Source organism: Symphodus melops (genome assembly GCF_947650265.1).
Source record: "Symphodus melops genome assembly, chromosome: 19".
Taxonomy (NCBI): domain Eukaryota; kingdom Metazoa; phylum Chordata; class Actinopteri; order Labriformes; family Labridae; genus Symphodus; species Symphodus melops.
The window spans coordinates 1,138,647-1,164,271 of record NC_136709.1 but is presented as its reverse complement, the minus strand read 5'-3'; the positions used below and the strand labels follow the sequence as shown (position 1 = coordinate 1,164,271).

Here is a 25,625-nt window from a genome sequence, read left to right as displayed (position 1 = left end):
TGTTCTGACTGAGGATGTTTTGTTCTGACCCGGCTGTGTTCAGATCCTTCTCCTTTTTCAGAAGGATTTCCATACGCTGCAGTTCCTTCTTGAAGTCAGCGACCATCTGCCAGTAGGGTGTGTGTCCCTGATATGATGGGCGATGGGGAACACCCTGGTTCTGCCAGTGGTGCTGCCAGCTCCCTCCTTCCCTGCGCTGGGATCTGTTGTACTGCATGACTGTTCGTAGGTGAAACAGGGCTTTGGATGTACTCTTTGTGTTGTTGTTGAAGAGTCTATTTGAGAATGCTTTGTCTCTGAATGAGTATGTGACCTGTTCGTCTCTGAATGAGTGTGCGAACTGTTCGTCTCAGACTGGATCCGTGAACTGAAGAGGGTTCGGGTCAGAGTCTGTACTTATGCTTGAAAGCTGAGATTCTGAACGGCCTTGATGGTCACCAGTTCCAGAATTTCTTTGGTCTCTGTTTTTTTCTTCAAAACATTCTATCACCATGACGACATGACATCATTCAAATCAATGCTTGTGAATTCAACATAAACAAAATGGCCGCCCCAAGTGGTCACTGCTGAGCACTGTAAATGAGGACCTTACAATCTGATCTATGTTTTGATGACTCATCAGTTTTGATTGGATGAAGGATCAGAGTTATTCGCAATAAGGCGTGTAGCTGAGCTGATTGACAGGTGGGCGCCGTGTAACGGTTTGTCAGGAGGCTTAAAACCCGCCTCAGCTCCAGCTCTCAGCCTGTCGTTAGCTTGACTCAAAGTTAGCCTGAGACAGCGTTTCCATCATGGCGGCTGCTGCTGCTGATGAGCCTCCAGCGCCCCCTGGCGGGACAGACAGGTGATGACACTTAGGCTTCGCCCTTTAATATTTACAGTCTATGGTTATTTTTGATGTAGAAGTAAAGAGAAAGTCTCTAACAAGCCTTGATAGGGATGATAGATGGACCAATAGAAGAAGGAAGTTGAACCAGAGGATCAGAGATCCATTCTGGAGTCAAATAGTTTGTAATTATTTTAACAAAGCTGAGCTTCCAAAGATGTTTTCTGAACAAATATACACATGAATCTAAAAACCTTCTGGTTCCCATTGTGTCTTTGTTTGGTTCAAAATGATGATGCCTGCATTTACAGACTTTAACTTTTCACTGTTAAAATACAGAAAGAATATTTATATCACAACTTTTTAAATTATTGAACAAAACTTTTATTGTAATTTGTGTCAAATCTTTAATTGAGTCCAAATTTATGTGTGGGAATAAACCGGAGCGTCCCGGAGAAAAAAACCCACGCAGACCCAGTGTGAACACGTCGAGTCCAGACCAGCAGACTTCAGACTGTCAGGACTCTACATGTCCCCACTGTGCCTGCTTGGCCTGTTACAGCCGGTGTGTCGGGGCAGCTGGAGGTTGGGGAGATGATGAAGAGGCTGAGGTGGTCACATACGGAGCAGAGTCTGTTTTTTTCTGATGTTTGTATTGGCGACGATTACTTGGAGTGCAGGCCTTCTTGATCTGCCTCCAAGTAGAGATCTTCTCCTGCTCGCACAGTTCTTTCTCCTGTGCTGCAGGTTTAGTGGACAGCTTCAGACTCTCCTCACGTTGAAGCCTGAGCTCCTCCACTTCCTTCTGGAGGCTCTCAGCCCTCAACCACTGGGCCTCCTCTTGCTTTTGGAGGTCTTGTACCTTCTTCTGCAGCGCCTGACTTGTCTCCTCCTGTGCTCTGAGTCTGGAGGACAGGTCAAGGCAGCTGCTCTTTAACTCCTCATCTCTCAGGACCTCTTCCTTCATCTCCTCCGTCTCCTGCACCACGGACTCCCCCTCTGCGGTCAACTTTTCAGCGACACCTACCAGGCTCTGGATGAACATCTGGTTCTTCCTGATTGCTTCTAAATGCTGATGGTCGACTTCATCCAGCTGTGTATGGACACCGTCAACGCTCAACATTTCACTATCAGCTTTCTTGTGGAGGTCTTCCACCTCCTTCTGCAGCTTCTCGTTGGTCTCTTCTTGTACTGCCAGTTTAGAGGACAGCTCATGACACCTGCTGGTCGTTTGCTCCAGCTGGTTCTTCAAGGTCAGAGTTTGCGTGGAGGTCTTGATGCCGCTGCCGAAGGATTCTTGTAGCTTTGGGCCACTGGAGTCTTTCTCCTGGAGTGCTGAGATGACACTGATGAGCTCCTCCTTGGTTGTAGAAGAGTTATCAAGCGTGTCTGGTTGGATCTCAGAGGAAACATTCAAGTGCTTCATTTCATCTTTCAGCATCTTGTTCTCCTTTTCGCACTCCAGCCTCTTGGCTTTCTCCAAATTCAACCTTTCCTCCAACTCCTTGATGATGTTCTGACTGAGGATGTTTTGTTCTGACCCGGCTGTGTTCAGATCCTTCTCCTTTTTCAGAAGGATTTCCATACGCTGCAGTTCCTTCTTGAAGTCAGCGACCATCTGCCAGTAGGGTGTGTGTCCCTGATATGATGGGCGATGGGGAACACCCTGGTTCTGCCAGTGGTGCTGCCAGCTCCCTCCTTCCCTGCGCTGGGATCTGTTGTACTGCATGACTGTTCGTAGGTGAAACAGGGCTTTGGATGTACTCTTTGTGTTGTTGTTGAAGAGTCTATTTGAGAATGCTTTGTCTCTGAATGAGTATGTGACCTGTTCGTCTCTGAATGAGTGTGCGAACTGTTCGTCTCAGACTGGATCCGTGAACTGAAGAGGGTTCGGGTCAGAGTCTGTACTTATGCTTGAAAGCTGAGATTCTGAACGGCCTTGATGGTCACCAGTTCCAGAATTTCTTTGGTCTCTGTTTTTTTCTTCAAAACATTCTATCACCATGACGACATGACATCATTCAAATCAATGCTTGTGAATTCAACATAAACAAAATGGCCGCCCCAAGTGGTCACTGCTGAGCACTGTAAATGAGGACGTTACAATCTGATCTATGTTTTGATGACTCATCAGTTTTGATTGGATGAAGGATCAGAGTTATTCACAATAAGGCGTGTAGCTGAGCTGATTGACAGGTGGGCGCCGTGTAACGGTTTGTCAGGAGGCTTAAAACCCGCCTCAGCTCCAGCTCTCAGCCTGTCGTTAGCTTGACTCAAAGTTAGCCTGAGACAGCGTTTCCATCATGGCGGCTGCTGCTGCTGATGAGCCTCCAGCGCCCCCTGGCGGGACAGACAGGTGATGACACTTAGGCTTCGCCCTTTAATATTTACAGTCTATGGTTATTTTTGATGTAGAAGTAAAGAGAAAGTCTCTAACAAGCCTTGATAGGGATGATAGATGGACCAATAGAAGAAGGAAGTTGAACCAGAGGATCAGAGATCCATTCTGGAGTCAAATAGTTTGTAATTATTTTAACAAAGCTGAGCTTCCAAAGATGTTTTCTGAACAAATATACACATGAATCTAAAAACCTTCTGGTTCCCATTGTGTCTTTGTTTGGTTCAAAATGATGATGCCTGCATTTACAGACTTTAACTTTTCACTGTTAAAATACAGAAAGAATATTTATATCACAACTTTTTAAATTATTGAACAAAACTTTTATTGTAATTTGTGCCAAATCTTTAATTGAGTCCAAATTTATGTGTGGGAATAAACCGGAGCGTCCCGGAGAAAAAAACCCACGCAGACCCAGTGTGAACACGTCGAGTCCAGACCAGCAGGCTTCAGACTGTCAGGACTCTACATGTCCCCACTGTGCCTGCTTGGCCTGTTACAGCCGGTGTGTCGGGGCAGCTGGAGGTTGGGGAGATGATGAAGAGGCTGAGGTGGTCACATACGGAGCAGAGTCTGTTTTTTTCTGATGCTTGTATTGGCGACGATTACTTGGAGTGCAGGCCTTCTTGATCTGCCTCCAAGTAGAGATCTTCTCCTGCTCGCACAGTTTTTTCTCCTGTGCTGCAGGTTTAGTGGACAGCTCCAGACTCTCCTCACGTTGAAGCCTGAGCTCCTCCACTTCCTTCTGGAGGCTCTCAGCCCTCAACCACTGGGCCTCCTCTTGTTTTTGGAGGTCTTGTACCTTCTTCTGCAGCGCCTGACTTGTCTCCTCCTGTGCTCTGAGTCTGGAGGACAGGTCAAGGCAGCTGCTCTTTAACTCCTCATCTCTCAGGACCTCTTCCTTCATCTCCTCCGTCTCCTGCACCACGGACTCCCCCTCTGCGGTCAACTTTTCAGCGACACCTACCAGGCTCTGGATGAACATCTGGTTCTTCCTGATTGCTTCTAAATGCTGATGGTCGACTTCATCCAGCTGTGTATGGACACCGTCAATGCTCAACATTTCACTATCAGCTTTCTTGTGGAGGTCTTCCACCTCCTTCTGCAGCTTCTCGTTGGTCTCTTCTTGTACTGCCAGTTTAGAGGACAGCTCATGACACCTGCTGGTCGTTTGCTCCAGCTGGTTCTTCAAGGTCAGAGTTTGCGTGGAGGTCTTGATGCCGCTGCCGAAGGATTCTTGTAGCTTTGGGCCACTGGAGTCTTTCTCCTGGAGTGCTGAGATGACACTGATGAGCTCCTCCTTGGTTGTAGAAGAGTTATCAAGCGTGTCTGGTTGGATCTCAGAGGAAACATTCAAGTGCTTCATTTCATCTTTCAGCATCTTGTTCTCCTTTTCGCACTCCAGCCTCTTGGCTTTCTCCAAATTCAACCTTTCCTCCAACTCCTTGATGATGTTCTGACTGAGGATGTTTTGTTCTGACCCGGCTGTGTTCAGATCCTTCTCCTTTTTCAGAAGGATTTCCATACGCTGCAGTTCCTTCTTGAAGTCAGCGACCATCTGCCAGTAGGGTGTGTGTCCCTGATATGATGGGCGATGGGGAACACCCTGGTTCTGCCAGTGGTGCTGCCAGCTCCCTCCTTCCCTGCGCTGGGATCTGTTGTACTGCATGACTGTTCGTAGGTGAAACAGGGCTTTGGATGTACTCTTTGTGTTGTTGTTGAAGAGTCTATTTGAGAATGCTTTGTCTCTGAATGAGTGTGTGACCTGTTTGTCTCTGAATGAGTGTGCGAACTGTTCGTCTCAGACTGGATCCGTGAACTGAAGAGGGTTCGGGTCAGAGTCTGTACTTATGCTTGAAAGCTGAGATTCTAAACAGCCTTGATGGTCACCAGTTCCAGAATTTCTTTGGTCTCTGTTTTTTAACAAAACATTCTATCACCATGACGACATGACATCATTCAAATCAATGCTTGTGAATTCAACATAAACAAAATGGCCGCCCCAAGTGGTCACTGCTGAGCACTGTAAATGAGGACGTTACAATCTGATCTATGTTTTGATGACTCATCAGTTTTGATTGGATGAAGGATCAGAGTTATTCACAATAAGGCGTGTAGCTGAGCTGATTGACAGGTGGGCGCCGTGTAACGGTTTGTCAGGAGGCTTAAAACCCGCCTCAGCTCCAGCTCTCAGCCTGTCGTTAGCTTGACTCAAAGTTAGCCTGAGACAGCGTTTCCATCATGGCGGCTGCTGCTGCTGATGAGCCTCCAGCGCCCCCTGGCGGGACAGACAGGTGATGACACTTAGGCTTCGCCCTTTAATATTTACAGTCTATGGTTATTTTTGATGTAGAAGTAAAGAGAAAGTCTCTAACAAGCCTTGATAGGGATGATAGATGGACCAATAGAAGAAGGAAGTTGAACCAGAGGATCAGAGATCCATTCTGGAGTCAAATAGTTTGTAATTATTTTAACAAAGCTGAGCTTCCAAAGATGTTTTCTGAACAAATATACACATGAATCTAAAAACCTTCTGGTTCCCATTGTGTCTTTGTTTGGTTCAAAATGATGATGCCTGCATTTACAGACTTTAACTTTTCACTGTTAAAATACAGAAAGAATATTTATATCACAACTTTTTAAATTATTGAACAAAACTTTTATTGTAATTTGTGCCAAATCTTTAATTGAGTCCAAATTTATGTGTGGGAATAAACCGGAGCGTCCCGGAGAAAAAAACCCACGCAGACCCAGTGTGAACACGTCGAGTCCAGACCAGCAGGCTTCAGACTGTCGGGACTCTACATGTCCCCACTGTGCCTGCTTGGCCTGTTACAGCCGGTGTGTCGGGGCAGCTGGAGGTTGGGGAGATGTTGAAGAGGCTGAGGTGGTCACATACGGAGCAGAGTCTGTTTTTTTCTGATGCTTGTATTGGCGACGATTACTTGGAGTGCAGGCCTTCTTGATCTGCCTCCAAGTAGAGATCTTCTCCTGCTCGCACAGTTCTTTCTCCTGTGCTGCAGGTTTAGTGGACAGCTCCAGACTCTCCTCACGTTGAAGCCTGAGCTCCTCCACTTCCTTCTGGAGGCTCTCAGCCCTCAACCACTGGGCCTCCTCTTGTTTTTGGAGGTCTTCTACCTTCTTCTGCAGCGCCTGACTTGTCTCCTCCTGTGCTCTGAGTCTGGAGGACAGGTCAAGGCAGCTGCTCTTTAACTCCTCATCTCTCAGGACCTCTTCTTTCATCTCCTTCGTCTCCTGCACCACGGACTCCCCCTCTGCGGTCAACTTTTCAGCGACACCTACCAGGCTCTGGATGAACATCTGGTTCTTCCTGATTGCTTCTAAATGCTGATGGTCGACTTCATCCAGCTGTGTATGGACACCGTCAACGCTCAACATTTCACTATCAGCTTTCTTGTGGAGGTCTTCCACCTCCTTCTGCAGCTTCTCGTTGGTCTCTTCTTGAGCTGCCAGTTTAGAGGACAGCTCATGACACCTGCTGGTCGTTTGCTCCAGCTGGTTCTTCAAGGTCAGAGTTTGCGTGGAGGTCTTGATGCCGCTGCCGAAGGATTCTTGTAGCTTTGGGCCACTGGAGTCTTTGTCCTGGAGTGCTGAGATGACACTGATGAGCTCCTCCTTGGTTGTAGAAGAGTTATCAAGCGTGTCTGGTTGGATCTCAGAGGAAACATTCAAGTGCTTCATTTCATCTTTCAGCATCTTGTTCTCCTTTTCGCACTCCAGCCTCTTGGCTTTCTCCAAATTCAACCTTTCCTCCAACTCCTTGATGATGTTCTGACTGAGGATGTTTTGTTCTGACCCGGCTGTGTTCAGATCCTTCTCCTTTTTCAGAAGGATTTCCATACGCTGCAGTTCCTTCTTGAAGTCAGCGACCATCTGCCAGTAGGGTGTGTGTCCCTGATATGATGGGCGATGGGGAACACCCTGGTTCTGCCAGTGGTGCTGCCAGCTCCCTCCTTCCCTGCGCTGGGATCTGTTGTACTGCATGACTGTTCGTAGGTGAAACAGGGCTTTAGATGTACTCTTTGTGTTGTTGTTGAAGAGTCTATTTGAGAATGCTTTGTCTCTGAATGAGTATGTGACCTGTTTGTCTCTGAATGAGTGTGCGAACTGTTCGTCTCAGACTGGATCCGTGAACTGAAGAGGGTTCGGGTCAGAGTCTGTACTTATGCTTGAAAGCTGAGATTCTAAACAGCCTTGATGGTCACCAGTTCCAGATTTTCTTTGGTCTCTGTTTTTTAACAAAACATTCTATCACCATGACGACATGACATCATTCAAATCAATGCTTGTGAATTCAACATAAACAAAATGGCCGCCCCAAGTGGTCACTGCTGAGCTCTATAAATGAGGACTATACAATCTGATCTATGTTTTGATGACTCATCAGTTTTGATTGGATGAAGGATCAGAGTTATTCACAATAAGGCGTGCAGCTGAGCTGATTGACAGGTGGGCGCCGTGTAACGGTTTGTCAGGAGGCTTAAAACCCGCCTCAGCTCCAGCTCTCAGCCTGTCGTTAGCTTGACTCAAAGTTAGCCTGAGACAGCGTTTCCATCATGGCGGCTGCTGCTGCTGATGAGCCTCCAGCGCCCCCTGGCGGGACAGACAGGTGATGACACTTAGGCTTCGCCCTTTAATATTTACAGTCTATGGTTATTTTTGATGTAGAAGTAAAGAGAAAGTCTCTAACAAGCCTTGATAGGGATGATAGATGGACCAATAGAAGAAGGAAGTTGAACCAGAGGATCAGAGATCCATTCTGGAGTCAAATAGTTTGTAATTATTTTAACAAAGCTGAGCTTCCAAAGATGTTTTCTGAACAAATATACACATGAATCTAAAAACCTTCTGGTTCCCATTGTGTCTTTGTTTGGTTCAAAATGATGATGCCTGCATTTACAGACTTTAACTTTTCACTGTTAAAATACAGAAAGAATATTTATATCACAACTTTTTAAATTATTGAACAAAACTTTTATTGTAATTTGTGCCAAATCTTTAATTGAGTCCAAATTTATGTGTGGGAATAAACCGGAACGTCCCGGAGAAAAAAACCCACGCAGACCCAGTGTGAACACGTCGAGTCCAGACCAGCAGGCTTCAGACTGTCAGGACTCTACATGTCCCCACTGTGCCTGCTTGGCCTGTTACAGCCGGTGTGTCGGGGCAGCTGGAGGTTGGGGAGATGATGAAGAGGCTGAGGTGGTCACATACGGAGCAGAGTCTGTTTTTTTCTGATGCTTGTATTGGCGACGATTACTTGGAGTGCAGGCCTTCTTGATCTGCCTCCAAGTAGAGATCTTCTCCTGCTCGCACAGTTTTTTCTCCTGTGCTGCAGGTGTAGCGGACAGCTTCAGACTCTCCTCACGTTGAAGCCTGAGCTCCTCCACTTCCTTCTGGAGGCTCTCAGCCCTCAACCACTGGGCCTCCTCTTGTTTTTGGAGGTCTTGTACCTTCTTCTGCAGCGCCTGACTTGTCTCCTCCTGTGCTCTGAGTCTGGAGGACAGGTCAAGGCAGCTGCTCTTTAACTCCTCATCTCTCAGGACCTCTTCCTTCATCTCCTCCGTCTCCTGCACCACGGACTCCCCCTCTGCGGTCAACTTTTCAGCGACACCTACCAGGCTCTGGATGAACATCTGGTTCTTCCTGATTGCTTCTAAATGCTGATGGTCGACTTCATCCAGCTGTGTATGGACACCGTCAACGCTCAACATTTCACTATCAGCTTTCTTGTGGAGGTCTTCCACCTCCTTCTGCAGCTTCTCGTTGGTCTCTTCTTGAGCTGCCAGTTTAGAGGACAGCTCATGACACCTGCTGGTCGTTTGCTCCAGCTGGTTCTTCAAGGTCAGAGTTTGCGTGGAGGTCTTGATGCCGCTGCCGAAGGATTCTTGTAGCTTTGGGCCACTGGAGTCTTTCTCCTGGAGTGCTGAGATGACACTGATGAGCTCCTCCTTGGTTGTAGAAGAGTTATCAAGCGTGTCTGGTTGGATCTCAGAGGAAACATTCAAGTGCTTCATTTCATCTTTCAGCATCTTGTTCTCCTTTTCGCACTCCAGCCTCTTGGCTTTCTCCAAATTCAACCTTTCCTCCAACTCCTTGATGATGTTCTGACTGAGGATGTTTTGTTCTGACCCGGCTGTGTTCAGATCCTTCTCCTTTTTCAGAAGGATTTCCATACGCTGCAGTTCCTTCTTGAAGTCAGCGACCATCTGCCAGTAGGGTGTGTGTCCCTGATATGATGGGCGATGGGGAACACCCTGGTTCTGCCAGTGGTGCTGCCAGCTCCCTCCTTCCCTGCGCTGGGATCTGTTGTACTGCATGACTGTTCGTAGGTGAAACAGGGCTTTAGATGTACTCTTTGTGTTGTTGTTGAAGAGTCTATTTGAGAATGCTTTGTCTCTGAATGAGTATGTGACCTGTTCGTCTCTGAATGAGTGTGCGAACTGTTCGTCTCAGACTGGATCCGTGAACTGAAGAGGGTTCGGGTCAGAGTCTGTACTTATGCTTGAAAGCTGAGATTCTAAACAGCCTTGATGGTCACCAGTTCCAGATTTTCTTTGGTCTCTGTTTTTTTCTTTAAAACATTCTATCACCATGACGACATGACATCATTCAAATCAATGCTTGTGAATTCAACATAAACAAAATGGCCGCCCCAAGTGGTCACTGCTGAGCACTGTAAATGTGGACGTTACAATCTGATCTATGTTTTGATGACTCATCAGTTTTGATTGGATGAAGGATCAGAGTTATTCACAATAAGGCGTGTAGCTGAGCTGATTGACAGGTGGGCGCCGTGTAACGGTTTGTCAGGAGGTTTGTCCTCTTTGTACACCAAAGTTAGCCATGGAGTGCCTCAAGGATCAGTGCTTGGTCCGATTTTATTTACATTATATATGCTTCCTCTAGGTAGTATTATGAGAAAACACTCCATGAACTTTCATTGCTATGCAGACGATACTCAGCTCTACATAGCAATGAAGCCAGAAGACACCAACCAGCTTCGTAAACTAGAAGCCTGCGTCAAGGACATCAGGACCTGGATGACCAGAAACTTCTTTCTGCTCAACTCAGACAAGACTGAAGTTATAGTGATTGGTCCTAAGAACCTTAGAGAGACTTTCTCTGCCGATATGACGGCCCTTAGTAGTATTAGCGTAGCCTCTAGTACCACTGTTAGGAACCTAGGAGTTCTGTTTGATCAGGATATGTCCTTTGATTCCTACATTAAACACATTTCAAGGACAGCTTATTTTCACCTTCGTAATATCTCTAAGATCAGGCAGATCCTGTCACAAAATGATGCTGAAAAATTAGTTCATGCATTTGTTACCTCCAGGTTGGATTACTGTAATTCTATTTTAGCAGGGTGCTATGGTAAATCTCTAAAGACCCTCCAACTCGTCCAAAACGCTGCAGCTCGTGTTCTTACTAGAACGAGGAAAAGGGACCACATTACTCCTGTATTGGCTTCTCTCCATTGGCTCCCTATAAAATCTAGAATAGAATTTAAAATCCTTCTGCTCACCTACAAAGCTCTAAACGGTCAGGCACCATCGTATCTTAAAGAGTTAATTGTACCGTACTATCCATCAAGAACATTACGTTCCCAGAATGCAGGCCTGCTCATGGTGCCTATAGTCTCTAAAAGTACTATGGGAGGTAGAGCCTTTAGTTATCAGGCACCGCTCCTTTGGAATCGTCTACCAGTCGGGGTCCGGGAGGCAGACACACTAGGTACTTTTAAGAATAGACTTCAAACTTTTCTTTTTGATAAATCTTATAGTTAGGGCTGGCTTAGGACCAGCTCATAGTTATGCTGCTATAGGCTTAGACTACCGGGGGAACTGGCACCAGGATCTCTTATCTCTCTCTCCCTCTTTCTCTCCCAGCTTTCTTACCTTATAGTAATAAGATATGTCTATAGTGACAAGCAGTAGCTTGTCACTATCTTTGTATTCTAACCTCTCCTATTGAGCTCTCTTAGGTTCCTTGAGCTCTCTTAGGTTCCTTGGGACTGTTGGTGAGGATGGCCTGCCCAAACAACCCCCCCCCCCCCCCCCCTGAGGATGGCCTGCCCAGACCCCCCCCCCCCCCCAACCTATCCCATCCTATTCTTCTTTCTGCATCTTGTCCCATCTCCCCCATCCCATTTTCAAGCCCAGCACAGTTTAGCAGATGGCTGTTCCGTCATGATCCGGGTCTGCTGAAGATTTCTGCCTGTTAAAAGGAAGTTTTTTCTTGCCACGCTATGACGGATTAAGCTGGGCTCTTGTAATATAGCCATCAGTAAGGTCCTTTACCTGCTTTTTGTAAACATAACAATGAGCATGGTCTTGTTACCTGCTCTTTTGTTAATGTTAACAGACAAACAGTAAGGTCCTTTACCTGCTTTTGTAAAGTGTCTTGAGATAACGCCTGTTATGAATTGACGCTATATAAATAAAGATTGATTGATTGATTGATTGATTAAAACCTGCCTCAGCTCTCAGCCTGTCGTTAGCTTGACTCAAAGTTAGCCTAAGACAGCGATTCCAGCACGGAGACCGCCATCCATGGGACTCCAGCGCCCCCTGCAGGGACAGATGGATCACAACACTCAGGCTTCTTCTATTCGTATTCACAGACTATACTATCCACCTGCAGGTCGTTTTCAAATAACATTTATTCCAAGGTCAAGAAGGTTCCCTTTTTTTAATGCATATTAAATTGATCTGAGGAATCATACGTCCAAAGTGTCTTTCTTCATCTGAGAGAAAGTCCTCTTGTAAACGCATCTCCATTTAAACTACAAACACAGAAACTCACAGCTTTAGTCCTCTAAATGCTGTGAAAATGACCTCTTTGGTGTTTCTCTCAGTCAATATCTTTGTTGTCTTTCTCTCACAATCCCCACAATCCTTGACTGAAAACCCCTCCCAGCTGCGGTCACCTTCCCCGCCCTGCTTCGTCCTCTCACTTACAGCCAGGTTTATGTCTCTGTTTCCCCACAGGGACCTTTAAAAGACACCGGGAGGCTAAATGATGCTCTTACGCTGCAGCCCTGCTGCTGACTGACAGGTATACACAGCTAAACATCTGCTGCTGCTCGCGCTCAGCGCCGGGACAGATGCGGCCGACCCGTTTGGTGGCGTAAAGCGAACACAGCAAACGACACCGACCATCTGTCCACAACATCATCAGGAACATGTGCTCCGTCGCTGCTCGTTCTGGACTGGAAATGAGACGTGTTGTACGAGTGTTGTTGTCATATTGTTTCTGTAACTTTCAGCTGAACTCGACCTCTGCTTCTTTCACTCTTCATTGAAGTTCATCACCAGATGAGAAATATATTCATATTCGTTCATGAAGAGGAAGCTTCTGACCTTGCTATTTAATTTTTGTGCTGAGCTAAAAGAAGCTGTTGCAGTTTTGTCTTTGCATTAAATCCAAAAAAAACCCATCTCGTTTTGTGGAAATAGTGATGTTCTTTTTCTAATGATCATGACTTTATTTCTTTTTTAATTATAATTGAGATTTGAACTGGATCCTGTTATCTGTTCACAGCAAAGACGTTTCTCCCGGTGACGCGAGGAAACATCGGAGAGCTGCAGGTTACTGCGGGAAAACAGAGTGAGTGATGTTTGGATGCATGTCCCTTTCGGGCCTCCGTAAATTAAGAACGGTTTACGAGGGTTTTTATAGGTTGTAACTGGCGGCTCAATAGATATTTTGTCTGCGCTTTAGAGATTTCATTAGAAGCCATCAATCGCTGAATTCTAAAGGTTGTCCTGCTGTCAACAAAACATTTTCATATTTCCATGTTATAATTTATTATTTGAACCTTGTTTTCATTTTAACTTACAAATTATTTCTTCAGTGTTCTGACGACTCAGCGTGCTTGTACATTCACACACCGCTGAAGTATTTCAATTCACCATGAGAAGTAACTCATCTATTCATTCACAGGAACTCACGACAAAGCAGACGCAGCAAATCAGGGTCGAATGTCTTGCCCGAGGACACATCAGACAGCAGGAGCTGGGGATCGAGTCCCCGACCTCTCCGGGTGAGAGGTGACCAAGTTTTTGACCGGCTGCCATAAATTAGTGAAATACAATGAAAACAGATAACAACAAAGCAATAACAGCTCGAGTAGTGTGAAAGTGTCTGAACATTTATAATGCTTCATCCGACGACCCTCCTCTCACACTAATAACCAGTAACCATTAACTATTAGTTAATACAACTATTATTAGTAACTAGTAACTATTACCAGTTACTTTTATTGTAATTGCTTTTATCCAATTTTTAATTATCCCTTAGTAGATTTTTAGTTTGTTTCATGCTTATAGTTTTTAATGTTTGTCTTTTCCTTCTGTTACACTGCTTGGGGGGCTGGGAGAACAGCATTACATCTTTTTTTTTTCTTTTTTTTTATGTATGTGGATACATGACTTGGAAAAATGACAAATGAATCTTGAATCTTGAAGTTGCTACAGACTGAGCTTCGACTGCGATTTTGTGTTCAACTTGAGTTAAAAGATGTGCAGGAAGAATCCCGTTTAGTCTGCTATTAAAGTGAATGAAGATCTTCTGAAAATGTGTCTCTCTCTCTCTCTCTCTCTCTCTCTCTCTCTCTCTCTCTCTCTCTCTCTCTCTCTCTCTCTCTCTCTCTTTTTCGAGGAACATACAGAAAGCATTAAGTGTCTAGGTTTACCCTTTACAGAGATGCTGCTCCATCGGTTAATCACCCAGAGCATCCATCAGGTAAAGAACATTAACCTCTAACAGCAGCATTGTTTCATGTTGTAGATCAGAGCCCGTGCTGATGCTGCCGTGTACATGCAGCTCGCTCTCCGGGACAGGTACGGCTTCATTTCTGTGATGGAGCCGAGTGACGCGGCGCTGATGGATCGCTCGAGGTGTCGCATTCGCTTCTGTCATGAGCATTAATGAAAAAGCACAGTTTGATTTTCTGTGTGAGAGGAAAAAGCTGCAGCTGTCGGACAAATTGATGTGTGCAGCCGAGGGAGGCCTTTACATTTCATGCAGGATGGATGTCGCTGGATATCAGGTGTGTGTGTGTGTGTGTGTGTGTGTTTACATTTTTATAAGGTGGGTGCTTGAGTAACCCTGTGGAGAACGCTTCAATGATTTGATTCCCAATTAAAAAAAAAAAAAAAAAGTGTTCAAAAGGAATAAACAGAATCATTGAAATGCTTCATTTCAGCTGCTGTCTCTTTAAGGCCCGCCCTCCTGCCCTCCCCTTGTGCCCACTCTTCTCTGATTGGCCAGCTCTGTTTGCAGTTACAGGTAAATTTAAGTGAGCTGCCGGGGTGGGTGTGTCCTAAAACTTGTCTCCATGCTTTGCTCTGATATGTGGGCAGAACCTGGCGTGAGGTTCTGGTCCAGTCTCGTCTCATTTAGAGCAGCAGGAAACCACGGCAACAACTGAATATGCACGATGCTCGTAACGACAGCCAACACTGTAATATTATGTGGATGTATTTAAACATGGATCGGCTGATTGGCTCTTCTTTAAAACAACACCAAGAATTGTCCTCTGTTATTATCGTTTCGTGTTTCGAGTGCGAACAGTTATGTTGTTTTATTGAAGGCTCAGCTGCATGTGCTTTAAAATCAGTCCATACACTTAACTGAGAAAGTTTTCCTGCTGAAGGTGTGTGAGTTCACTGTAACAAATAGACTTGAGTTGCATCACAGAAGTGATGTGGGGATGTGAAGGGTGGACGACTTGTTGATCCTGTTGATGGATCCCGAGTAGTCTTGACAGCAAAAACACCTGGAGACATGTAACATGCCCTGCCTGACTATGATGAGTCTTTTCGCACCGTGTTTGCTGGCTACGAGGTAAAAAGTTTTCACACTCAGCAGCACAGAACAGCCTCCTCTATCAGCTCAGTGTCTGAGAGGTTGCATGTACCCAAACAGAGATGCTCTTTAAAAGAGTGAACCTTCGAGATAGACTCCAGCCTGCCGGACTACCAAACAGCAGGATTCTGTTTTCATATAAATCACGGTTCACCAGCAGCTCTCAGGTTTGCCCACAGTGAATTCCCAGCGGTCTACAGATTCAGTGAGGCGAGGGTAGAATAAGGAGGGAATGCAAGAGAAACATGTCCATATAAAAAGCACATGGAGGGGAAGGAGATACAATTCATATGGGGATAGATAAACTTCTAGGCTTTCACTCCTTCCTGCACAGAGCGAGGAGGCGGTTGGCTTGGGGAAACAGAGCTCAGAGCTGCAGCTGGAGGAGAGCTTCAAAGAGCATCTGCAGGTGTGGAAATCTGCAGCGGGGCGGGAGTGGACCTTCAGTGGGAGACAGTCAAGCAGCCTAAAGTTTCCCTCCATTTCCACATTGCCTCATTTGTTGGTGCTACTTTTCTTTTGTGACACGAAGAACCAAAACGTCACAGGACAATAGATGTAAGATCGAAGAAGATCAACTGTACCTCTTGTACATTATGAAAAATGTTGTTTTGTGACCACATGTTTGCACAACTAATGAAAAGTCATGGGTCATACTTGTGAACTAGCATGACAGGTAACTGCTTACGGCCCCGGGCCAGTATAGGGGCCCCTATTGCTAGCAAACGTCAAACCACAGCATTGACTCAAAATATGCTAAATTTGGCAGTGACAGGGGGCCTCGGGGGACCGCTCTGACAGCACTCACTCCGGCTGTGCTACCAAGCATCTCATGCATTATTCCTGCAAAAAAACAAAGTTTATCAATGAAGCTGAAGTCAAGTCCCAAAGCAAAACGAGGAGAAAATATTAAGACAGCAATGAATGGAGGAGATAGTGACGAGTAAATAAAATATTAAGATGACTGAATGCTGCTTAACTACGAGGGAGAAACGATTTAATAACAGGAATTCTGTCAGCGTTACATCAGGACGTTTTCTTCTTTGCTGTTTAACATCAGTTAAATAGCAGAGCTGCTGGTCGTCACTGAGTCGAGACACAGGAAGTCAACTTGCTAGGTTAGCCTGCAGGCTCAAAGAATGTGAATAAGCTAGAGCAGCTATGATATCAACACTTCATAACCAGCGAAGTTGGTCTGAGGCAACATTTTCTGCATGTGTCTGACCTACGATTAACAGACTACGTATTACTTCATTGTTGACTGTTTGAACTCGACCTGTGACTAACTGATCATTGAAACTGTGGACATCAAAGCCTCATGGAGAAGGATGGACACAAACAATAAAAAGCGTAATTTCATTCAGACAGAGACTGTAAGTTATGAAATAACCCTGGATAGAGCAATCTTTTACAAACCCTGTGAAGATGATAATATCAGAAAGACTTGAAGAAGTGTGTTCACTAAATCAAAGAAGAATGTAGTAACCTCCACATGTGTAAATATGAGCATAAATGTGTTATTTGATGTTTTTAGGATTTCACTGAAGGTCTATAACTTCCGAGTGATTAAACCTGAGGAATGCTGCCTGAACAGTAAACACTTTCAGATTCTCCATGTGCACTTAAGACGCCTTAAAATGAATCAGATTTGAACATAAAAAAAAACACATTAAATAAGTCAATCAGTGCTTGTGACCAGATGTTGAAACTTCACTCTTACATGGAAAAAGGAAAGAAATCTAGAGGGTGCAGGAACATGATCTTTTTTTCCACACCTGGTTAGCTCTGTTTTATGTGTCCTAAGTGTTGATGGATAAGACTGGAGAGGTCAGGTCGGCGACTGGCCACACAGTGTGCAGCCCTCAAAATAACCACAGACAACAGAAGGGTGAAACTAAAGAACACAAATTCACTTTAACATAAACACATTGGGAGAGATCTACGGGGCAGTTCAAGGAGCGGCGAGGAGCTGGAATAATATTAGCCAAATGTCCGGTCTGGTCTCTTGTCTTGTGTTATTGCTTTCCCTCACAGCAGGGCGTGTGATCTCTCTGTGATTGGGTACACACACACACACGGCTGCTAAATTGCTGCAAAGGAATTTGGCACATCAGAGAGCCATGTTGAGAGACATCTGGGCAAACTGAGTCAGCTGTAAGGATCGTCTTATTTCTGTCCTGTCTGTTACGCTTCATTCACACTGAGGGGAAAACAAGACGCGTACACTTCAACACATCTGCTGGCTGAAATAAACAACCTTTGAAGGCTTTTTGTGATCGTTGGTCTTCAACTGAACCCGGCTATTCTCACTTTTCTGATTCTATGCAAAAACACGCGTGTATAGTCACAAAGCTCTCAGAGTCTGAACTTAAATACAGAGATATCAGACAAGCCACATAACAAAGGGTGAAAAATAACATTAAATGGGAACTGCAGTCTAAATTCAAATCATTACAGAGAGCTGTCTGGCTCCGCCCCCTCCTCTCTAGAGTGGATGCTCACACAGGTGAGCATGTGGTGGCCACTGTAGCTTCAGTGTTTAGCCAGCTCTGCATGTGGTGGACACTGTAGCTTCAGTGTTTAGCCAGCTCTGCATGTGGCGGACACTGTAGCTTCAGTGTTTAGCCAGCTCTGCATGTGGCGGACACTGTAGCTTCAGTGTTTAGCCAGCTCTGCATGTGGTGGACACTGTAGCTTCAGTGTTTAGCCAGCTCTGCATGTGGCGGACACTGTAGCTTCAGTGTTTAGCCAGCTCTGCATGGGTCTGTAAAGCTTTCTGCGTTCTAACCTCTCTCCATGTTTCATCTCCAACATTGATCCTAGTTTGAGCAGCTTTCTGCTGCTGGAGCTTATTAGAAACATGCAGAGGCTTTTTAGCTCGGGTACAATCACTTCTATCTGAAGCAGTTCCACTGCCCGCTTCCATCGCTGCAACACCTGTTCACCTGATAACTGCTCTCATATCTGGCAAACCCAGGGGCGTCCAAAACGGCCTTCAAAGCCCCGCCTACCTTCTCTGGTCCAATCAAATCCAGAGCATTCAGGAGCAGAATCTAAAGTTAGAAGGAGGACATGCTGGCTGCTGCATTGTTGTCAGAGAAGCTTCAACACAGCAGGTTTCCTTCATGATCACAGAGGAAGAGAGCAGAAGATATCTTACTGTATTGATTGTAAATGTAAGTCTCCTCTGATGTCATACTCAGTGAGTGTCTCTAATGTCCTCACATGGAAATTTGGTTTGCAGCCAGAAATATACATAACGTCATCAGGTAAAAAAAAAAGGAAGAAAAAAAAAAAAGAAAAAAAGCCATTTGCAAACCAAGCTGCCGTGTTTGAGAAGTTAATGGTGAGAACGACTTGACCTTTATCTCCTATCTCCACATTTCCCTCCTGGATCCCCTTCCCATTTGATCCTGATATGCATTAGGTGATTTGGAGATAATTTCATGCCTAATGTGGCCTTTTATCAGAGCGCCTCCCCGAGCTGCTGTCAGCACAGGCAGCTGTAGATTCTTGGCTGCTGTTCACTCACAGACGCAAACATCCCATTTCCCCGCGCAGCAGCAAATGCTTTCTATTAACATTAATCACTTTCCAAATATGAAACAGATTAGTCACTTTCAGCCTGTCATGTTCCTGGTTGTTCAGGAATGTGATTTCAGTGAAATCCCTCTCAGATTGTTGTCTGCCGCTGTGTCTGGTTATACAAGAGGTGTTAAATTGATACAAACGCGGCCAGATGCCACACACTGTTTAGATTTGCATAAATGTGAAATTCTGCAGCAGACAGGATAATATGCAGCGTGGATTAACACCTGGTTTCAGAATGTTTACTACAAGCAACAAGCCGCAAGAGGAAGGAGCTAGCAACGTTTGATCCCCCCTCCCTGAGGAGGCTGCGGCCCCCCGACCCCCAGCTTATATGATATTTATGAGGTTAAAAGTCTAATCGATGGACACAAGGATGAGATTTGCAGCTAGTTCATCCTGGATTCATAGCTAACTGTAGCCCTAAATGAGCAACACAGGGTTGTTTGAATCTAGCCCTAGCTGCAGGACTTAGTTAGCTCCCTCACTAACACGTCCACAGTAGCTACTCAAAGCCCCGACACCTGGCAGAGTAAGCTAAATGACCACTTCTGAGTTAAATTACCTCCAGCTTCAGAGCTCAGTTAGCTTTGCACCTAGCAGTACGATTAGCTATCTCTAAATACTTCAGGCTTTAAGTTCTATAAAGAGCAAGACATCATTATCATCACCGTCCATCAATTTGTTTTACAGCCCGGATACATAAACAAACCATCACGAGCAATGACAAGAACAAATAAGAACAATGCTCAGCTAGCTTTGATGCTAGCGCTAGCTCCAGTCGTCCTGGGATTAGTGGCTTTGTTTGGGTTTTTTTTGCATGTGTTTTTTGAATTTGATTCAAGAATGTAAGTCATTTCTACAGTCTGGTGCCCTCTTCAGTCACTAGTCTCATGCATTTTTTAATTGATTGACAATGAGTCAAATGTGTTAAATGTAAAGTGCATAGATGTGTAAATTCTGTCACCAGGGGGCATTTAATCACCTTAAAAACAAAAGATGACGTCAAGGCTGGTATCATGGTCGTGATTTACTCTGCTATTTCTCCCCAACCCAGATGAAATATTTTGTAAGACATATAAATCGGCTTTATATTATTGCACGTTTGCTCACGGCAAAATAAATGTGTTTCTGGTTTTTATCTGACTGTATTTTAAAAGTTAGTGTTTTACTGTTTGAGATAACTTTTGTTGCTTTTTGTTAAAATTTGCTTTTTATTCTTTATTTCGTCCACTTTTTGTTTTCGATTTTGCAACATACTGTACATCTCATTTAACACAGAAACAGTTTTATCCTGTTTTGGTTCAGTAATTATATTTTCATTTGTTATTCTTTCTTAATATGTTATTCCCATGTTTCCTCCCTTATTCAGGGCTACTTGGTGCAACTGCTGACAGGAAGCTTTTCCAAAAGAAAAATACATTTTGTTCGGCTACAGTAAAGTTGGGCTCTAATTAGTGGGTGCTTCTGCAGCAGCATCACATGTAGCAGCAGACTTTTACATTACAAAAACTGTGAAATTGGAGGAAGATCTAAAAACCGTTTCGGCCGATTCAGCAGCTACGTTTCCCTTTAAGTCCAGCCAGGCTTTTATTCTGAAGCCAAATCTGCAGGACTCACCGCAGTTAGCTGCCCTGTAATGAGCTCGGGCTTGAAAACTTTCCACCAGAGCAGCGTGCTTCATTTTCTCTTATCCTCTTGTCTCTCTTTAAGAAATTCCATCGGTATCCACTGACTCTGGGAACGCATAAAGTACAACAAACATCCCTGACGGGAGAGCAGCGGGAGCCTTAAACACAGGAGAGGATGTCTGGCTCTGACATCGACAGAGGACCAGTTGTGTGTTTCATCTTTGGGACGTACAGTTGAGCGTGGATGTGAACACGATCCTACGTGCCAAACTAAATAACCGCAGCACACGGCTTGCACGGAGAGACCGAGCACCGCCGCGACTGAAAGAGACAGCTGTTGGTTTCCCTGCAGCAGCTTTTGCTTCAATGGCACATTCTCTTTCATCCAAGAAGGGAGGTATGGATTTATAGAAATGGCGTGTTGTGCTTAAAGCTAGGCACAAGGCCAGTTCAAATACAGATGTGGGCCCCACAGAATGATCCGTTTAGCTGCTGACAGGGCCATGTAGGTGGTGAGGCTTTTTCGGGGTAACGGGGCGAGTCAAGGAAGGTGTAACTAATAGCACAAGAGTTTTTATTTCATGAGAAAAGCAGAGAAATGTAATAACAGCCATGACCACTTTAGAAATGTTTATAATCGCAGCGCAGTTTGATTTATTAAATCTGTATGTATACATGGATGACATGCTAAATATTTAAAACATTCAGAAACACTTCTCATCATCCCGCAGCCTCTCCACAGTCAGGCACAGATAACAGCCTAAGTAGTGATTTATGATGCTAAAGAGCGCCGGATCAAGATTCATAAGTCAAGTGTGCATAAATTCTGCGCTGTAATCCATCAGGCAGACAAAGGAGAGGGCTGCAATAAAAGCTAAACTTCCTTGAGAGGAAGGGGGAGATTTATCTGCTGCTCAGAGGGGTTTACTCAAACACGGACGCATAATGTTGCAGCTTCAGCCCACAGACAGCTGAGATTATTAGGAGCCAAAGGTTTGAGCCAAAAGAAAGTTTACAAGCTGCTCTGCAGTGTGAGAGGGAGCGCATTAAACATACGGAGGGAAATGAGGAGTCTTAAGAGTAATAATGAGCTTTTGGACGTTTAAATATCACGTTAAATCCAGCGCTAGGCCGAGCCCGTGCATCTGTTTGTGGACCAGCAGAGATCACGTTGACAGAGAAGATAACATCGTGCAGGGATTATGTTTCTCAACGGCCAAATGTCTGATTTACGTTGTTCTCTGAGGCCCACGAAGCGTTTTTTTTCCAGGCTTAAAAACACCGGCTGTGCACGCAGAAGGGCCCGTGTGTAGTGATTGTTCGCTGGGGAGAAGAGCGCTGTACGTCCGTCCTGTCTCTATGACAACAGTCTGTTGACAAAGGCCGCGGTATGACCGACGTTCGTTACTTTTAAATCGTTTCCTCGAGCAGACACGGAGCAATGAAGGATGTGGGTATAAGAAACTATCCGTAGGCTACAAAACCATGAGGAGCGTCATGCGTGTGGAAAAGAGCGGCGGTGACGTCAATGGCACCTTTGAACTCGAGCGCTCAGAGCGGCCGCACTATAAAGGAGCGAGAGACCTCAAAAAGATGCTCTTTGGTTAAGACCTCCAGTTCCTGTAACTCTTTACGTATTTGAGGTAACTCGTGGTGTATCTAGATTTAATACCTCTGTTAAAATGTCAGAAATGTGTAAACGCTTGTTGCTTTTCATGAAATATCCGACTGCCACATTCAGGCGTGAGTTTTCTGTCTTGAAATATCTGCCACTCCTCTGAACATCAGCTAAACTTTTACAAATATCCTCTCTTCTCAGAGCTGTAATTCAAGTCAAAAATGTAATTTGTGCAAATGTACCTGGAGTCTATTTCTGAACCTGTTTAGTATTCCTAACTGTAATGGATTGGGGTAATTACTACAACCCTGTTTCATCTCATGACTGTTTCCATCCTGTCCAAAGTGAACAAGGAGAACACTGAATGTACATTTATGGTTGCAGTGCAAACAGGAAAGAGCTAATGCAGCATGACTATGCACGGTGCAGATTTGCATAAAAAGTAACCAAATATATTTTTGTAAAGAAGGAGTGATTTACGAAGCACGGCAGAATCATAAATCCTGTATTCATTCACCAAATCAAGACTGAAACCCTGGTTGGGAAATGTTAAAATATAGTTTCCATTATGTTATGTAAGTAATCCCGTAACACTTTGAATAGAGTCAATGCCAAACCTGGAGGTACGTCAACATGCTTCCCTCGGTTGGTTCTATTTGTGGTTTGTTGGAAAGGAGAGAAAATAAATCATTCACTTTAAATAAATTCAACCACATTCAACTGAAAACCTGGAACGTTTAGAGCTAAATTATGCCTTCTCTGAGTAGCTTTTGTCATTCCAATGGAGGCAGTACAGTCTGTAAAAAGCCTCACAAACTAAAAGGCCTCATATTCTACGCCTCTTCTTCAGTGTAAATCAGTGTCAGAGCTCCTCTTCAACATGTGTGTGAAGTGTGTTGTTATAAATCCACTCTGATCCTGTATTTGATCATCTCTATCAACCCCTCTATTTCAGCCCTGCTCAGAACAGGCTGTTTCTGTGTCTGTAGCTTTAAATATGTAAATGAGCTGTGTCTGACCACGCCCCCTCTCTGGAAGGGCTCGGGTGTACTCGCTGCTTTCTTGCTCCATGATCTATTGTTTACGGTGAGAAGGCAGACTCAGAGGGCAGAACAAACACCTAGCTGTGGGAGTGTCACCCACCTGGGGGAGGGGCTACTGCCCTTTGTGATGTCATGACGGGAAAATCACCAAACGGCCTGTTTGAGCACACATTTTCTGAAAAGTGGAGCAGGCAGAAGATGGAGAGGATGGACTTTTCTCATTATTGGAGGGTTTGTAGACAGACTGAGGACACGCTAGAGTCAGAGAAACATGGGGAAGAGAATTTTTTTTAAATGTGACCTTTAATGCGTAACGCTGTAAAAGAGAAAAACAACTCTCAGGTTCAAATTGAATCATGTTTTTCCTGCTGGTACGCAGCTTTATTTTTCTAGCTGATGCAAAAGCACATCCTGTTCCTGTCTGCTGACACAAATGAACTCAAACTAAGAGCACCGTATTTTATTTGTGTTACTCGCTGCTTTGACTTTTACTTTAATTTTGTGTTTACAGACAGACCAACAATTACTACATAGTTTTATCAAAACAGAGACTGAACAAAGCAGATTCAGAGTGAGCAGAAAGCAGGCCCTACTCTGTGGTATTTATCTGTATTATTTTATTACATTTGTTCAACTGATAAATGTGCTGCCAGTGAATCAAATCATGTTCTTCTCAAACGTCTCAGGAATATTCCCCGAGAGGAATTTCATCTTTTAGCAACAGAGAAAACACAACACAGTGGCGTCTCGATTATTGTAACACCTTGTTCACCTGCCTCGATGCGAGATGTGCCGACTGTGCAGAACTCTGCAGACACTGCACACACAAAGAGAGGAAACACTCCTCTGACATCAGCCCAGTTTTAACCTCCTTGTACTAGTTACGGTTTAATATTTGAATGCATATGAAAAGATCAGTCATGACGTGCAGAACTTTGCAGGGCTCGTGTCAGAGTGAATCTGTCATTTTAAAACACCTTCATCCCAGTGAGGCCTCTGGGACTGATCTGTTGGCTGCTCAGAGTCTGAATAAGAGACGGAGAGTGATCGAGCATTTGCTCTACTTTCACCTTACTCAAGAAAGTGTCCGACAGTTAATATACGATCTGCTGACACTTTTCTTTTAAATCCTGTCTTAAGACACATTTTCACTGACAAAGCTCTTTCGTCTTAGATTTATTCTGTCTCGTTTCTGTCTCTTTATTCACAGAGGTGAAGGGTGAATGAGTAAGTGGTGCATTTGAGTTTAATCACATGTCTGCAAACATTCAAATGTAATACACTGCAACTAGTCAAGCTGTAATTACTATCAAGAAATAGGGTGATCAAAAAGTGTGTGTGAGAAGTGCGCTGCACTCCTGGTGACCAGCAGTGGATGTCTCAAGCTTTGCATGTTTGCATGGATATGAAAAAATCATCTTTGCCAGTAAGTAAGTAAAGTCTTGGAAGTATTGAAAAATGGACGAGTGATATCAAAGGAAGAGTCAATCTACACTCGTCTGTTCATAACAGGCAGGAGGGCAGAAGGGTTATTCTTGATTGCATGAGTCATCCACACCAGTGTTTTCTCTCCGGCTGTAGTTTCAGCTGTGCAGGACTTGAAAACTCAAAGTTATGCTTACGAAAAAATAACAGGCGGTCAATTAGAGGGCTGAGGCTCTCATTAAGACTGTGTGTGGTCCTCCACTGTTGGGGGGGGGGGGGGAGCATGCTAAAGGTAGTGTACGTTGGATCTTTGAAAACTAATCCACTTCTGTCCGAACGGCCTTCAAATGAAGTTCATGTCAAATATCAGACGTGTGTGTTTGTCATGTTTTGAGACGCATGTGTGGAAAGGGTTTCTTGGCACTAGAATAACACCTTTCACACAGGAAATTTAACTGCCAAGTTCACTTTTCAGCACTCCGTTCACTGCAGAGAGAATTAAGAGACAAAAGCTGGCATTGGAAGTCAGACCTCACGTTGTGTTTTCTCCCTGAAGCTCTTCTTAAGATGGAAAAATGCTCCTCGTCTTCTTGTTTCACCGGCATGAAACTCACACAATACGGACGCCACACACTCTTCCTCTCACACAAACAATGCAGAGACTGTTGCCTCCCTCAGTCGTGCAGCTGTGGTTTGACCTTGCCGTGTTCAGTCGCAAACAAAACACTGCTAAATAATGATATTGTTGTCTTTGTATGAGACTTTTTATTAAGGCTCGCCGGGCACAATGACTGTTACTTTCTCTTCTTGTCCACCTCTGCTGTGCTGTAAGCTGCTGTTACATGTTCACATTAACTCTGTCGCTTAAACTCCCATCTGTGTTCACATCAACCTCTGGACTCGATGACCGGGTAGCTCGGATCAGTCCTGCAGCTCTGAGTCCACCACAGTCTACCTGACTCAGAGTCAGAGGATCCACAGATTCACTCGCCTCCTCTGTGGAGTGACAGGCAGAACAATGGCTGCTTTCTCCCCGAGGAGAGGACACTGAGAGCCTGATCTGCAGGATGTGGAGGACATGCCTCCTGCAGATCAGGCCTGCTGTTCTGCACACAGCGTTCGTGAATTCAGATGCACGGTGGAGGCGTTCGCCGACTGTCCTGTCAGTGGGACTGGAGGAGAAGTGGCTCATGTCTGGATT

The 25,625-nt window shown here is 44.8% G+C and overlaps 1 long non-coding RNA gene across 1 annotated transcript in view; it reads left to right on the top strand.

Annotated features, from left to right (window-relative positions):
* LOC306840938 overlaps window positions 1-21,728 on the top strand; it is a 62,188-nt gene extending 40,460 nt beyond the window's left edge. Inside the window, exons 3-8 of the long non-coding RNA XR_013781403.1 lie at window positions 12,239-12,305; window positions 12,792-12,857; window positions 13,194-13,293; window positions 14,040-14,301; window positions 14,458-14,540; window positions 20,421-21,728. This is a non-coding gene — a long non-coding RNA (uncharacterized lncRNA). The remainder of the gene's footprint in view (window positions 1-12,238; window positions 12,306-12,791; window positions 12,858-13,193; window positions 13,294-14,039; window positions 14,302-14,457; window positions 14,541-20,420) is intronic.
* Window positions 21,729-25,625: the final 3,897 nt, after the last annotated feature.